Genomic DNA, 6,000 nt, shown 5'->3' on the forward strand with positions numbered 1-6,000 from the left:
TGATTAATTGCATAATGTTAAATCTACTCTATAAATTATAATATGTATATTGTATGTTTATGAAAATGGCAAGCCATTACCCACACCATTACCAATGTTTTGGTTGTTAAAGAATGGATAATCCAAGTTGCTATGCCGGTAAATATCTCGAAGCCGTTTAACTCGTCGCGAGCACATCACGCGGACAGTGATTGACGCCCATCAAATAGAATGTACGTGACGATCGGGTTAACTTTAACACGCTAAACGCTTTAGCAGTTTAATTTATGTGTCTCATACAATTTTTGTCGCTTCTCAAATGGCCATACTTATTCTTATTCTTGTCATAAGGATGCAAATTTACACAATGATTTCTCAGTCTTTCCATGTAGTCGAGGACGTGTTATGTATTTTTTGGATTATATTATTTTTACATAATAATGTAGCCATAACTTCAGCACAGGCCGTCACTCGCATAGTATACAGTCGATATGAAAGCTAATTGTTAGCCGATATAAAAGTAAATTCAAATTCTCTATTAGTTTTAAGGTGAAAACAAACATCTTTTTTGTGAATGACTCTATCTTTTTTGTTTATCCTTGCTCTAGCCTCTATCCATTGTTCTACTTATAAATTTTTCCATCGTTCATCCTTTTAAAAAAGCCGACAACACATGTTTTAATATGGATTGCAGTGATTGCATCCCATCAGGTGTACAAGAGCATTAGCTTTTGTTCGCTATTGTATAAAAAATAAGGAAAACTCTGTTGGGTCAGCTTGCAGGTTATACTTGTAGGTCATAACATCTTACCTAACATATTTTAACCGCATAATGACCACAGTACCTACTTATTTTAGTGTCTCTGATAACAATAGCAACTTAAAAAACATCTGTTTGTATAAGTAGTTAATTAGTAATCTAATAATATCCGCATTATGTTTGAAGATATATACAAACCTAGCTTTGTAAAACTATTAAACGTGTGTTTTTTAAGTGATTTTTTCCGAGAGAGATATTTTCCAAGTCAGTGTAGTTCTTTAGGCCAAACATATTTTGGGAGGATGTATAGGTATGAGATTTGTTTTTTCACTATATTTTCTACCATTTATTAATTCAACAAATTTAATCAGCCTCTTTCTCTTAATTTACGATTTTCTTCGATTATATGACTCAAGCGCTAATAGGTAGGTATTATCACAGACTAATAATAACAGTATACATATTTTATTTTAACTAAACCACATCTAAAGCTTTTTTGCAACTGAAAAATAATGTTAAATGAAAAAGTTGCTTTGGTCGAGTGTACGATTTGAAATTCTTGTAGTACTCGACCACAGCCTAGATGCTATATGTTGAGTATAATTTTTATTAATTATTTATTAATTACTCACATTTTATATTTGTGTAAAAATATAAAACAATTTATTCAAGTCAATATTTCCCTAGCTAGGTTACTGGGCAACCTGTATTTAGGAGAAACTGCTTGCCTCTAAAATAATTTTACAAAAATCCTCTTCAAAAATTTAACAATGTACCAAATTATATATCTACAAAGATACATATTATCGGTTGTTTTTCGTGAAAGAGTAACTTCATGTATCATTTAATGTATCATTTTACGATACATTTACAAAAGTTATATTCGCAGTTCGCTGTATGGTTTTCGAACTAAATTAGTTACACTATTGTCCCTTTATTGTGACAAAGACCTGTTCACGACATATTATGCTGTTTGCATACAAAAAGGCTTACTTATATATATGCTTTTGTATATTGATTTATTTTTGATGTTGAGAAATTTTGAATACTGAAACAATTATTTGTTATTAAAACAAATATACTTAAGTATTAAGTAGCCTTGAGTAAAACTGCGTGGTTTAAAATTAGGGGTACCTTCAGGGTGAATTCTTTAAATCTGTGTTCATGTCTATAGCTTCATAGTTCCTTAATTTTGACATATTTAATTTTCGTTGATAAGAATGGACTGAACAAGGAACAATTTCCTTGTGTTGTAACATATAAACAGATCTATATTTACATAATATTGACTTAGGTATATTATTAAAAAAAAATATTGACTGCCCACTCTATCTAGATAGGTACCTGCGTAGTTGTGGAAATTTGACGAAGACGTGAAAAGCTAATTTAGCATAGAAATGTTCTTATAAATTCACTGTTTAGAAACACTTTATATACCTAAACCGTATAAGTAAATGAAGCAGGACACATGAATTTACACTCTTATTGTGTGTAAATTCAACTTGTCCTTGTAAGTGTAACAGCGTTGTTCACGTTCATTAGTATTAAAACGTCGTAGTCAAATCAAAATTACGTTTTGTAAGCGCTCGTTTGTTTAATATTGGCGCTATTATGTTTAACAAAGAAATAAATCACTGTCATCCGTAATACGAGAGCCAAATATTCAGATTCAGAGCTACCTATCTGCTATCATTAGATGTTTTTTCTACATTTGACGTTTTATAAATTCGATTCAATTGAATATATTTTTAAGGCTGCAGTCTAGCAAAATTGCGTTTTCAACAAGTTATTTGACAATTTTTTCCCGGCTAATGAAATGATAAACTGAATTTTTTTTTCTTGTTTATCAATTAGTGTTATATACGCAATGCGCGTGAATTTTTTCACATTTATAAAGTTACTTTATGTTACCTTAATCAGGCCTTCAAGATAAGTCTCTTTCCCCCAAAGACATTTCGAGCTAAGTTTGTGCACTCACTACGTTGCAACCGATTACAATTTACACAATCTGATCAGCGCATTATTATCCTTATATAGTCGTTATTAAAAACTGCTGAATACAATTGCCGAAAAACTTATGATTTTCTTAATTAGAACGTTATAAATTCATTAAATTTCCCATTTTTTGCCTTACAAAATCTATTGATAAATACTGCTAAAAGTTATTTTTTCCATTAATTTATTCGAGTTGGTTGAAGACCAATAAGTATTAATCCTTTAAAAAATTTTTTTTTGAATTTTGATAATTCTTTAAATATTAAAAAAATATTTAAAATAATTAGGAAAAATCCTAGCGAATTTCTTTAGTCGCGCTCCTTGGGCCGGAGCGTTCTGACGTGTGCTCCACGCTCGATTTTCCTTCATACCGAAGTGAAAGTTGCTCTACTTCATTAAATTTAATATTTTTGTTAATTGATTATTTTTATCTTAGTTTTGTGCAAATATTCGTATTTTTAAACATTTGATTTCGATATGGAAAATAAACGAAAAAAATATGCGTGTAACTACTAGAAAAAAAAATATCTTCGAACATAAAGTTAATGAAACCAAATATGTACATTACAAAGGTGATTGGCAACAATTTCGTTATTTTACGGGGTGTCAGTAAAGGGATGTATATTTCTTTAAAACTAAAGTAAGCTCATAAATTTTCTTATAATATAATTTTTTTTGAAGTTCCAAAAATGTTTATTTTTCGTTTGAGAAATACGAAATATAATATAAACTTGTATTGAGAACTTGAACTTCCCAAGTTCATCCGGAGAAATCCCCATACGGGGAAAATGATTTGTTTACTCCAAAATTATATGCCGAGGTGTTTTAATTTTTTCTTCTAGTCATTTTCAACGTAGCGGCATGTTGTTTGATTATTAATTTTGTAACTTAAATACAGGATGTTGGTTTTATATTCTGATCTTACAGACGCGCTGACAAATTTAGTCCACCATTTCTAGGTTAGTCCACCAACTTTAAGTACCAATATTAAAACGAATGGATTATCATCACATCCTCAAAACTCAGATGTAATGGAAGATCACAATAACATAGAAAATTCAGTGGATGTTGAGAACAAACACAAGTAACAGAGACGCGAAGAATAAAAAAAGAGGACGAAAACGATAATTCGTTGATGCTTTCCCTTTTCGACGTATTGTTAGGGTACATCACCAATCTGCAAAAAACAAAACTGATGATTCCCAATTGCTGATTAAAAATGAAAAACAAATAATCGACAACAGTGGTGAAAATTTGCTGATCACAATGAAACATCCTTCAGAGGTAGCAGATTTACTCATTTAAAATGTATCGGTGAACAGCGTAAAGGAGAGGAGGACAGGAAAACATTATGAATGTGGATGGTGGATTGTATACAGGGTGTAATTGATAAGTATGTGCAGGCGATTACAACGTTATTATTGCAGGTATCAAAAAACTTAAAACTGATATCGAAATTACTTTACCTAATGAGAAAAATGACAATAATAACTTTTTAAAAGTATAACGAGAAATATCTAAAAAAATTACTTTATACACTCCCATATCAAGAAGGGAAAATGGGACTAGTAGAAGTTAAATGTCTAATTCCGGTAAAATACATGAATGTGGAAGATGCGGTTAAAAATAAAAAAAAAATAATATTTGAAATACAATGCAAAAAAATAACACTTTTGTCATAGATAAGAATCATGACTATTTTTTCCAAATTCAGGGACAACTAAACGTTGCAGAAGCAGAAGTCTGCTTATTTGCTGTTTGGACTGGAGTGAATCATTCGTTAAAAATAGAATATATAAAAAAGTATGTAACGTTTAGGCAAAATAAAATGATGGACCATTATCAAGATTTTACATAAATTGCCTACTGTCAGAATTGATTGATTCGTGACTTCAGCATTCGATGCCCACCAAGGACCCATCCTATATCATTCAAGCGATTGAAAAAAAAGACAAAAATCCAGTGCAACCGATAAAGCATCAGAATGCTAGCAAAAGATTTATTAGGTTTATCAATATAAATCTATATATTATACATCTATACTTATAATAAATCTGTAGAGAGGCCAATTCTGTACATGAAATATATTTAAAAAATAAAAAGCAGCATTACTGGATCGATACCAAACACAAATATGTGATTAAAAAAATTTTTGTCTGTCTGTCTGTATGTGAAGGCATCACGTGAAAAATAATGGTTCGATTTCGATGAAACTTGGTATAATTATACCTTATTATCCTGGGCATAAAATGGAATACTTTTTATCCTGGAAAAATACGAAAAAAAAAATAAATCTTAATTTTTCAGTTTTATCCATAGACGTTGTTCTGTAGAACCGCGAACACACGTTGCGTTACCCGCAGTGGATTCAGCGATGTAACCTGTAGCGCCAAAAGTCGGATTTGGCTTGAACCGTTTGCGGCACACGCGGGCCGCACGACACCACGCCTCCTCGACTCCTATATAAGGACGGCGTTCCGCGCGATGCATATAATTTATGAATTTTGATGCGAGCGGACGTGTCCAGTGTGGCGAGCGAGAGTGATCGTCTAATATTAATTTAGTGAGAAACGTCTTCCCAGTTCAAAATGGAGAAATAAACCATCCACGCGAAGACCGACATCCGCGCGGACGGAGTCGCGGGCGGAAGCTAGTCAGAAATAAATATCTTTTGTTTTCATTTGCGTATTTTTCTATTTTATAATTTTTTAACACAAACATTACATTTTTTTTTATTATATACAAAATTTGTTTATCCGTTTTATTAGTTAAACTGAACAATTTTCACTAAGAAACTTAGGTCGAAAAAAATGTATAGAGTTATGCATTTTGTATGGAAAGCTTTCTTTTTATATTTCGTCCGAATTTCTTTGTAAAAGTTGATCAGTTATATAAACATGAAGTTGAAGATATCAATAGAACGTATTCGCAAATTTTGTGTACTGATAAGAAAATCATCCGGTGTAATTTTCACGAAAATTGTTTCAAATTATCATTTTTGGTACTTATTACGAATATTAAATTATGCATACGAATGATTTAATTTTTAAAAATTAAGTGGAGCAACTTTCCCTTAGTACATTTGTATTATTTACATATAGGATGACAGGATGCATTTGTTTGCACTACTAGACCAAGCCCTTAAATATGCAGTTTATATAGCGAGGTGACATGTACATATTAATTTGATTATGATAGTGGTTTAAATTAATCGTGACTTCGTTAAGAAAAGTAGAGCCTGATGTTCCTAAATGCAGCGTCACTCC

The sequence above is a fragment of the Colias eurytheme genome, chromosome 6 (assembly GCF_061535395.1).
Source record: "Colias eurytheme isolate Ceu_HAF_F1 chromosome 6, ilColEury1 Martin Lab GWU primary, whole genome shotgun sequence".
In the NCBI taxonomy this organism is placed as follows: Eukaryota; Metazoa; Arthropoda; class Insecta; order Lepidoptera; family Pieridae; genus Colias; species Colias eurytheme.